The 11,767-nt window shown below is 44.1% G+C and overlaps 1 protein-coding gene across 2 annotated transcripts in view; it reads right to left on the bottom strand.

Annotated features, from left to right (window-relative positions):
• Positions 1-10,350, bottom strand: part of USP6NL (USP6 N-terminal like) — a 192,752-nt gene extending 182,402 nt beyond the window's left edge. The window contains exon 1 of one of the 2 annotated variants that reach the window (XM_070391828.1): positions 10,221-10,350. The gene's annotated coding sequence lies outside the window, so the exon portion shown is untranslated. Of the gene's footprint in view, positions 1-9,361; positions 9,530-10,220 lie in introns of those variants that run through there. The other variant, XM_070391827.1, reaches the window with a different exon arrangement.
• Positions 10,351-11,767: the final 1,417 nt, after the last annotated feature.

Raw genomic sequence — 11,767 nt, forward strand, 5'->3', positions numbered from 1 at the left:
CTGATGACAGACCTTGTTAAAAAAAATTAAGTCACTCAATATATAGGAAGTCCCAGATACATATAGACCAGCTCTGTCATTAACCAGTTCTAGAAATTCAGATCAAGTCACATCACTTCTCTAACCCTGTTTCTTTATCTATAAAATTACAATTAAAATTTCCAACCTGTCTACCATTCAAAATTATCATGGGTTATGCATAAAAAATGCTTTGGTAAACTAAATATCTTATATATTTGTCATATGTACTAGTACTGATCCATTTTTGGTCTTACGATATAAAATAAAGGAGTTGAAATACAATTTTAAGTTCTTGTTCTAGCACTGAAAGATTTATGACCTAAAAACTTATTTTAATTCACTGGGTAACTAAGAAAGATTCTAGCTTCCTTAGCATTATAAACAGGATCAGTTGATCATAACCAGATATGAACTGAAACAAACTAATCTAAAATGTTGGTTATTTTTTAAAATGGGCCCGATTTAAATGACACTTAGAAGAGAGTCAAAATGACTATTAACAGTGAAATAATCAAAGGCAACCCTAAGTTTGAGAGGAGAACCTAGATGGGATTCTGCTGGCAATCCTGTGACAGCAAATCATCAACTTTGGAGGAAAACTTTTTTGTAATAGAAAAATATTTCCCAAGCAAATCTGAGGAAGGAGCTTAGAATTCAAAATGGTAATAAAAAGCTGGGTCAAAACAAAGTGTGATATAAACTGATGAAGAATGGGGCTCAAGCACCCCAAGAGCAATTTCTTAAAAATTCTCTTAAGCAATTAATATAGATAATAGGCTAATGGTAACTACTCTTAGCGGCAATTTGAATAGATATTCTAAAATATTACTTTTTTAGTCTACTACTTCACAATCAGACTCTTCTACCTAGTCTTTATATTCTAATAACTAAGCATCTAACTGGGAAAGTAAAACACAAACACATGAAAAATTGCATAAAAGGCAAGATAAGGGATATGCATTTCCAACAAAGATAAACCAGGTATTACAGATCAACCTTCTTGCTTGAAAAGAAAGCTAGACCAAAAAAATATATACATTAAGTATATTTTTAAATTGTTAAAAATATCAGAGGGTATAAATTGGTACAACCACTTTGGAAAACTGTTTGCTAGTAACTACATTTATATTTATATATTTATTCACATTTTCCTATTACTCAATAATTCCATTCCTAGGAATATACCCAAAAAAAGGGAGTACATATGTTCAACAAAATACAGATATTATTCTTAGCAACTTTATTATAATGGCTCAAAACTGGAGATAATTAAATGTCTATTAAGAGTAGAATGGACAAATAAACTGTGACACAGTCATGTATTAGGTTACTCTAAGGCAGAGTGTATTTTCCAACAATGGTCACTGCATTATTTCTGGTCTCACATGCTGTTCCAGAATTATGCCTCTCCCCAACAGTAGGCAGAATCCATTTTTTTATCTCTTTAAACCTGGGTAGACTCCTAACTGCCTCAAAGAATAGATTGAAGTGGAAGTAATACTGAATAAGCTTCATATAGGATGTCAAGGCCAAGTCATAGAAGCCAAAATAGTGCCTGTCTGGCTCACTGGCTCTTCACTCCCGTTCTCACCACATGTGAGCATGCTCAGGCCACATTTAGGTGTTCTGTCATCAACCACCAGACATGTGAGCAAACCTTCAAACAATACTAGACTCAACCTTCAAGCAAACCTACTTGAAAGCAAATGAAACAGAGGTGAGCATTGCCCAAACTGCAGATTTATAAGGGGGTATAAAATGTTTTCATCATTGAAGTCACTGAGGTGTGAGACAATTTTTTAGGTGCCACAGTGCCCAGAACAAGTTCAGAGCAATAAAAAAGAAACACCACTGCTACATGCAACAACATAGCTGAATCTCACTGATACAATACAATGTTGAATGAAAGAAGGCAGACATAAGATACTACATACTGTATGATACCATTCTGATGAAAAACTAGAAAATGCAAAACTAGTCTATGGTGACAGAAAATTGAGTAATTGGTACCTGAGGCAGGAGAGGAAGGTAGTATAATTGGGAAGGAGTGTGACAGAGCCTCCTGGGGTGGCAAAAATGTCCTATATATTGAAGTGGGTATGGTTATATACACTTAATTACATTTATAAAAACTCTTTAAGGTATACATTTAAGATTAGTACATATTTTTATATGTTTAATATACCTTCATTTTAAAAAGGGGGGGGGGGGGGGGGGCGGGCACCAAGACCTAACAGTATAATGAGGAATTACCAGCTACAGAGATAACAGGAATCCAGAATGGGGAGCATAGCATTTTACTCCTGGAATTGTTAGCCTAATCAAAACAGGTGCCTGAGAGGCTAAAATGCACTTAGGCGGACTTACAGGTTAAGAGGACAAAATATCAGAGTACAAGATCCACCAAAGGAACCACTCCCTGCTCTCAAATGAGACCTTAAAAAGCCGAATTCCAGAAGAATGGACAGCTCAGAAGTAAACTAAACTAACTCCTTGTACAGACTCCCAAAAAAATCTGTTTGGATAAAGGTGATCCTAAGTGCCTGGCAAAAGTCTTACTAAATCTATAATTACTTTTAGGAATACTTTTTCAAATACAATAAACAGTACATAACCATAGGTAAGCCAGCACATAAGATTAGCTCCTCGTGAAATAACAGACCACAAAACAAACAAAAAACCTATAAGACTCTGAGATAGAGCTGCCATGCTTACTATGTCCAAAGAGATATGTGCAAAGCTTGAAATTTTCTTAAAATACATTTTTTATTGATTTCACAGAGGAAAGGAGAGGGAGAGAGACAGAAGCATCAATGATGAGACAGAATCATGGAGGGGCTGCCTCCTGCATGCCCCACACTGGGGATCAAGCCCGCAACCTAGACAAGTGCCCTGATGGGGAATCAAATCGTGGCCTCCTGTTTCATAGGTGATGCTCAACCACTGAGCCATGCAGGCCGGGCAGAGCTTGAAAATTTTGACAGGAAATTAGAAACTATTAAAGTGGCATAGCAGATTTTTAAAACATCAAATTGAAACTTTAGGATGAAAAATACAATAACCAAAATTAAGAACCCAGACAATACATGTAAGAACAGATTAGACCAGCGGTTCTCAACCTGTGGGTCGCGACCCCTTTGGTGGTCGAACGACCCTTTCACAGGGGTCGCCTAAGACCATTCTGCATATCAGATATTTACATTACGATTCATAACAGTAGCAACATTACAGTTATGAAGTAGCAACAAAAATAATTTTATGGTTGGGTCAGAAATAAGAAACTATATTTAAAGGGCCAGAAGGTTGAGAACCACTGGATTAGACAAAGACGAGGATGAATTTAGTGAAGATAGGCCAGAATCAAATATCCACAACAAAAAAGAAACAAAAGAATGGAAAATATAAAAGACAGGTGAAATACACAGAGGATTCGGGTGAGATCCAACACTGAATTGACACCCTAGAACAGCCGTGGGCAAACTACGGCCGGTGGGCCAGATCCAGCCTGTTTGAAATGAATAAAACTAAAAAAAAAAAGACCGTATCCTTTTATGTAATGATGTTTACTTTGAATTTATATTAGTTCACACAAACACTCCATCCATGCTTTTGTTCCGGCCCTCCGGTCCAGTTTAAGAACCCATTGTGGCCCTCGAGTCAAAAAGTTTGCCCACCCCTGCCCTAGAAGGATGGATCTGGGGAAGAAGCAATATTTGAAGAGATGATGATTGTGAACTATAAAAAACTGGTGAAATACATTAAGTGATGGCATCAAAAGGTATTTATCCCAAGAGAGAAAAGAAAATAGAGAAAATCATCTGAAATCAGAAGATAAAAAGAAAATCCTTAAAACAGTCTGACAAAGAAACAAATTATAAACAAGAAAGCAATAAATTGCAGCTGACTTCTCAATAGAAATAAAGTCAAATAGTTTAGAATAATCTCTTCTCCAAAAATAACACATAAGTATATGTATTTATAGATCTCTAATCCAGAATTTTACACCTAGCTAAATGTATCTTTCAAGAATATAGGTGAACTAAAAAACATCCTCAGACAAACAAAAAGTTTGAAAATCTGTCAATACTAATCCTCTTTAAAGAAAATACTAAAAGTATTCTTCAGGCAGAAGAAAAACGATTCCAAATGAAAGGTCAGTAATACAAAAAGGAATATTAAAAAATACATTAAGTCTAATTGAATAATAACAGCATAAAACAATAGAAAAACTTCTTCGGGAGTTAAGTATACATATATGTATGTATGCATATCTATATAATAAAAGCCTAAGCGACCATTAAGACAGAACGACCAGTCGCTATGATGCGCACCCACTACCAGGGAGCAGACACTCAATGCAGGAGCTGCCCCCTGGTGGTCAGTGCACTCCCACAGGGGGAGCACCGCTCATCCAGAAGCCAGGCTCACAGCTGGCGAGTGTAGCAGCGGTGGCAGGAGCCTCTCCTGCCTCCGCAGCAGCGCTAAGGAGCAGTGAACCGAGCAGTAAGGAGCAGTGAGCAGGTGGGCAGTAAGGAGCGGGGGGATCCCGGACTGTAAGTGGGATGTCCTCTGAGGAGTCCCGGACTGCGGAAGGGCGCAGGCCTAGCTGAGGGCCCCGCCTCACCCCTCCAGTGCACAAATTTCATGCACCAGGCCTCTAGTACACATATATGCACTTGAGTGTCTGCTCCCTGGTAGTCAATGCACATCATAGCGACTGGTCGTTCTGGTCGTTCTGCCATAATGGTCGCTTAGTTTTTATTATATAGATATGCATACATACATGATAACAACAAAATAGGTAATAAAAGGACTTTATTGGCTTTAATGTTTTTATCTGCATTTAAAGAATGCATTATCTGAAAAAAGGGTGAAAGTTTCAATTGATGTTGCACTGTGATAAGTCAAGAATACATTAGAATTTCTTAGACAAACACTGAAAGAATAGTAAAATATATATATAATCCCGAGCTAATAAAAAATGAGGAAGTGAAATAATTATTTTTAAAAAATCAACCCAAAACAAAACTATAAAGAGAAAAAAAGAACATGGAACAGGTTGAGACAAATAGATTTTTTAAAATTTTTTTTATTGATTTCAAAGAGGAAGGAAGAGGGAAAGAGAGACAGAAACAACAGTAATAAGAGAGAATAACTGATCAGCTGCCTCCTGCACGCCCTGCACTGGGGATAGAGCCTGAAACCCGGGCATGTGCCCTGACCAGAAATCAAACCGTGACCTCCTAGTTCATAGGCCGATGCTCAACCACTGAGCCACACAGCTGGGCAGATTTTTTTTAATTTTAAACATTAATGTCAGTAGTCACTGTATGCCACTTCATTAATTTTTATAACAAACGCTGGCAAAATACACAGAAATATCTAGCCCACACACAAATACCTAACCTTAATTTCAACCTCCTCATCTATTTGATTTTTTTCCATTGTGACTAACTTTTCAAAACCTTATCTTTTCTTATGTTACCACAGATAGGCTATTGAGCATTAAAATGTCCAAAAATGAAACAGGAATAAAAAGCACCAAGAACTAACTGCCTTATAAATACTGCATTTATTCCATAATAAAATATTAATTTGCCTTTACTGATCTATATAATATTGCTAACTGAAATTCAGACATTAAGAAGCTTAAAATGATATCCTCACTTATTTCATGAAAAACATTCCTCTAATATTTTTAATTCACTTGCTAATTCAGTGAAAGGAAAATTCCAGGATAAAATTTTACCTTTTTCTACACTCATCAATGTTAGCAAGACACAGGTGCAACATGTACCTCTATCAGAGAATATTTAATGACTTTAGAACCAAAAAACACTTAAGCAAACAAGACATGAAACTCCAGTCACTCCTGATCTTCCTAGAAGCAAATTAAACTCCTACCACTTACTAATTTTATTTTACTTTTCAGGGTAGATTGGTATTCCTATTTTGTGAGTAGATATTCTAAATAAGGTAGTCTAAGCTCTTCTAAAGGAAAATGCCATCAAGGTTAAATCAAAATATTATACTGACATCAGTATATAATACTATGCTGATATCAGAAGACAGTATCTCTGTAAGGACATTAAAGAATCTTTTATTTAACATCTAATTCCAGTTTTAGAGATATAAAAACTAACAAGTAGCTGTGCCAGAGTTATGACAGTAGACACCAAAGTGTGCAGAGTCATTTCCAGGTCTAGTGCAGTTAGAGTCCACTAGATTGACGGCCTTTCTATAATTGCTATGGAACAAGATGATTAGAGTATGGTGCCAAGAACCTTCTCTATACAACTAACAGTGGTTGCTTCCGTGCCACGTAAGGCACTATCTAATAAACACGCATTCTTATCTAACCTTCTCAACAGTCTCTTCAAGGGCTGTATACATGCTCTTTTCTCATCCTCAAAGGGTCCACCCACCCACCTCCCCTTTGCAACTAGCATATCCTCCTCATCCTTCAAGTCTTGTAAGTCACTTCCTCAGGATAGCTTGTCCTGACACCTCCAAATCAAGTCAGGTTCCCTACTTACATGTCAGAACTCCCTGTACTCCACTTCAAATTTTCAAAAGACTTATGCACCCTATTGCTAAAAACAAGGTACCTAATTCAAGGTCTTGGGGTATGTTAAAGGCACTCAAGAAATATCTGTTCAATAAACAAACTTAAATTTATGTTCCCCAATTTTACAAAAACAAAACAAACAAATTTGAAATGTAAATTAATTGCATGAAGCAAAATAGACTGGAAATGGCACAGACCAGTAGAGAAACCAAGTGTTTGTGACTCTAATTCCCATGCTCTATTCCCACATGCTATAATGAAGTGTGCTAGAAGGAAGAATTCTTTCAGGTTAGTATTATCTTTGTATTGACTCCCACTGTAAAAATTGAGACAGTTTTTAAAAGGGAAAAATATGAATCTCTAAACATAAGTAAATCACATCTAAGAAGACAATATGCCTTCCAAAAATCACACTGAAGAGACAAATTATAACTTTCAGGTAATAAACAGTCTGAGTATTGTTTATAACAATATCACTGCACTAAAACAAGAATGGTTAAAGTGAAATTGCAAACATAAACCACAAAATGTAATCTCTTCTCTCTTTCTCTCTACCTGAAGCAGAAAGTATTGTTGCTAAATCTTTTGCCAGCTTCAAACTGTCTTTTCATCGCTAGCACTTTGTAAGCAAAATAATTTTTTCAGTTTGCCACTAACTTGAATTTACTGGCCTCTTTTTCACCCATTTCCACTGGCTACAAAATGTAACAGTAACTTGACATAGATAAGCACATGTTGGCAAAGATTGGCCAGTGCAACCTCTGCTTGGCACTGGAGGCCCAGCCCAGTCTGGGTCCACATGCCCGGAAGTTGTCTTGGTTCCCAAAGATGCTAAAGGATGACCAGTCCATTAACAGATGGTGTCAAAGCTGTCACTTCTACTTTCTGACTTGTTTAACCAACGGCAGTTGTCCTTACTAGGAGCTATTTCATGTCAAAACACTGTTCAAACTGGTAATGGGATATCCTTACCAAAAATAAGTTACAAGAGACTGACAAGTCCAGTTAAAACCAATAAGGAGGCACCAACACCAAGACTTAATGTTTGGCACACAATGCTCTTTGAATGCCTTTGTGACAACTCAAAGGAATTTCTGTTAACTCGGGAGACCTCTACTTGAAATTAAGGCTATGGTTTTCCTTTAAAAACTAATTTCTACTTTTATTAGCATAATTTTTTTTCTTTTGACATATTTCAATTGTCTATGTAGCATACAACATAGAATTAACACCCATTTTGCGTAATAAACTAGTCTATCTTTACAAACTTTATTATAAAAGAGAAGCAAACTCAAATATATTTCTTAACTTTCGGGTCTGATGGAGTGAGAAATAAAACCAAATAAACCACCCTGGACGATGGGCTCAGTTAGTTGGAGCACTGTCCCCTGCACCGAAAAGTCCCTGGGTTCGATTCCCAGTCAGGGCACAGACCCAGGCTGCGGGTTCATCTCAAGTGGGGTGTCTAAGGAAGGGAACCGATCCATGGCCTCTCTCTCTCTCTCTCTCTCCCTCTCCCTCCTCTCTCTCCCTCCCTCTCCCCCCTCCCTCTCTCCCTCCCTTCCCTCCTTCTCCCTCACTTCCTCCTTCTCCGGCTAAAATCAATGGAAAACATACCCTTGGGTGAGGATTAAGAAAAAAGAAAGAAAAAAAAGGCAAATGAACCACTGTTTCCTTGATGCTGGCTAATTCTAATTCTCATGAAGGTGACTTCATGAAAGAAAAAAGGTACCCTCATTTCCTCCAACAGAACTTCCCTGAGATTCAACCTATGAGGGAGCTGACCAAGGCGCTCTTTAAAGTTCTGTCCAACTTTGCTGAGCTACAAAATACTCCCTATCCCAAAGACTTCATTCTCTTTAGAGATGGGTTAAGATAGAGCTGAAACCACTTTCTTCCAGCCAACGAAATATCCAGGGTCGTGTCCCCACTTTTCTTTTCCACTTGTGTCACGTTTTTCCAATGACTGGGTACTGCCCATTCAAAAACACCTTTCCCAGCCCCGTAGGGGACGCGGTGCGCTCCTGCGGAAGCCCACGGACGGGGAGGCACCTGCAGTGGAACGGGAAGGGGACGGGAGAGGAGCTCCATCTCCACGGTCAGCCATGCCCACGGGCGGGGCCGCACGCCTCCCGTCTTCGGGCTCTGAAACACCTGCGAGTGGCCATCCCCACGCCGCAGCCACGCCAGGCGGCCCCCGCGACCTCTCCCGCCAGCTCCGCACGGAGGCACTGATTTCCAGGCTCGGCGCGTCCCGCCCGCCCCGTCCGCCCCGCGCCCGGTGGAAACAAAGTTCCCGGCGAGAAGGCGGGCGCTCCTTTCCATGCACGAAGTTTGCCTCCGTCCTGCCCACTGGGGCTCGGGGGCCGCAAGTGAAACTTGCCAGGGAGACGCGTCTCGGGGGCCGAAACTTGCTCAGGGCGCCGCGGGCAGCGGGTCTCCCTCCCCGCGACCCCCCGCCGCCCGCAGCAGGTCGCCCCGCGCCGCCCCGGCGGACCCGCCACGCGCGCCCCCGCGCCCCCCACCGGCGCCCGCCTACCTGTCAATCACACCCGGGGGACCCCACAATCCTGGTTCCGAGGGGGACGAGGGCGGCCCCGCCAAGGTTTCCGGAGCCCGCCCCCCGCGAGCGCCCAGGGGCGGCCGCCGCGCGTCCCCCTCCCCCGGGTCCGAGAATGGCGGCGTCCGGCTCCCCGGGGCCAAGTCGGAGTCCCTGCCCCGGAGGAAACCCGGGAGACGCCGCGGGCGGCAGGCGAGAGGAAGGGAAGTTACCTCCGGACGGTCCCGGCGGCGGCAGCGGAGGGCGCGGAGCAGGGCGTCCCGGGGGCCCAGCGGGTCTCGCGCGGCGGCGGCTACCGCAGTGCCCTCCGCCCCATTGTTTCCCTTCCAGGAGGATCCCCGCGAAGCCGAGCCCGGGAACCAGGAAGTTCCCGACCCGACACCTCCTGCCGCCGCTATGGAAACGGCCCCGCCTCCCGGGCCGGCCCGGGACCCCGCCTCCGCGCAGCCGCCCCGCCCGCCTCACGGGCCGCCGCCAACCGTCGCCGCCGCGGCCGCGGTTGCCGCCATCTTGGCGGCCCCTTCCCGGCGGCCCCAGCCGCCCCGCGTTCCCGCCGCCGGGGGCGCGCCCGGCTCCCCGCGGCCGCCGCGGGAAGCCCGCCGCTGAGGCTCGGACCCGGGCGCGGAGGGAGAGGGCGCGGCGGGGGCGCCCGGGGGACCCTGGAGGCGCCGCGGGGACGGGCAGCCGGCACCTGGGGCCCGGGGGGGGCGGTCCAGGAGGGGGGGGCGGGACCCGCGGGAGGTCCCCGAGGCGTCCGGAGAGCGGGGTCCCCGCGGCCGATGGCCTGGGCGTTCCTTCCTGAGGCCGCTGCTCAGCCGCGGCCCCCCCTGAGGCGGCGGGCTTCATGTCTCGGTGCCTCCGGTTCCCTCTGAAAGTGGCGCAATGACAGCGCCCCCGGGAGGGCTGTGACCGGCCCGAGCGCAGCTGCAGCCCCGGGCCGTGCCGGGGACACTCCGCTCAGCCGATGGCACGGCTCTGGCGGTGCCCGGTGCGCTCCTTTCCCAGGACCGGCATCTCGGGGTTCCGATCGGCGCGGCTCTCGGGAGGCTGCTGTGCAAAACCCCATTCTACCTGCGAGGTCTTAAATGCTCATCCTTCGTCCCCTCTGTCTCCAGGTCAGCTTTCCTTTTTAATTCCACGGGAGCTGTCAGGAGTTCTCATCTCCAGAGCTCCCCTGACGAGGTGCCAGGAAGGGCTGAATGCCTTCAACTTTCCAGCACTGTAGGTGCTGCAGTTAGACGGTGGATCCGATAGGAGCTAGAAAAGTTGGGCTGTGCGAACAGCGGGAAGGCTTCCTGTCCTGGTTCCGGGGACGGGAGGACCGGAGCTGGCCACTCCGCCCGGTGCGGTGCCCTCCCCTTCCCCGCAGGTGAGACTGACACTGAGACCCGGGTGCTGGGGGCCACGTGGGCGAGGAGGGACGAAGGAGGTCACATCTTGGCAAACCTGAAGGACTAGACGGAAGACTAGGTCTCAGGTGGTCCCTAAGGCTCCTGGCTCACACGTGTGATCTTATTTGTGCACTTTTAAGAAAATACAAATGTATACTTCCCTTTGGGTCTTTTTTCATGCGTTTAGGCCAGATTTGTGAAGACTGGTGTTTATTTTTATGATCCTGATCCAAAAATAGCATAAACTGTTTGATCTATGAATTGAGGTAAAAACAGATCAGGAGTTGGGAAGACATGGGAAACATTTTCAACATCCAAACACTTCTCCAGGAGGCAGGGAGGGGGATTCACCAAACATCTTATGAAAATATGCGTTACCTATGGGCACAAATAGGGTGGGGAAGGCCTGGGGGGTGGGAACCTGGGGGGGGGGGGGGGGAATGGAGGGATAAAGGGGAACATCTGTAATACTCTCAACAATAAAGATTTTAAAAAACAAAAACACTTCTTATGGAATGCTCTGATTAGCTGTCACCAAAACTGGGCTATCCTGAACTCCTGAAAAGCAGAGGCCCCACTCACACAGCTTTGTAGTCCCACTGGACCCACAGATTTCTTTGTACATGGTAGGCCCTCAATAAATGGTTATTGGATTAAATTGCCAGGTTGTGGTTCAGCTCTCATCCTTTGAGGAGACCTTGGGAACCACTAAGTCACACAAGAAATGTTACTCAAGGGACATCCCTGCAAACATCATAAACAAGAATCCAAGTCACTAGTTAATAATGAGATCATGGGAATTTGGATGATCTACACTGGCCACAGGTTAATTTGCAAAATGAAGTAAAAATTTCAGGTATGTTTTTTTCATAAATTATACAAGTAATTTTTTTAAATTTTATTTTGGACTTCATGAGCACCATTAATTCAATTTTATACTTCAATAATCACAGTCTGACACTGTAGTATTTTTTAAAATATTTTTACTGATTTCAGAGAGGAAGGGAGAGGGAGAGAGAGGGACATCAATGATAAGAGAGACTCATCAATCAGCTGCCTCCTGCACACCTCCTACTGGGGATCAAGCCCGTAACCTGGAATCGTGGCCCAGACCAGAATCGAATCCGGGACCCTTCAGTCTGCAGGCCGACACTCTATCCACTGAGCCAAACCAGCGAGGGCTATAGTATTAAAATTCAGAAATCCCCACATCTTTTCCCATCAAAG

Source organism: Myotis yumanensis, unplaced genomic scaffold, assembly GCF_028538775.1.
Source record: "Myotis yumanensis isolate MYYU_CA2020_CCGP unplaced genomic scaffold, mMyoYum1.0.hap1 SCAF_1, whole genome shotgun sequence".
Classification (NCBI taxonomy): Eukaryota; Metazoa; Chordata; class Mammalia; order Chiroptera; family Vespertilionidae; genus Myotis; species Myotis yumanensis.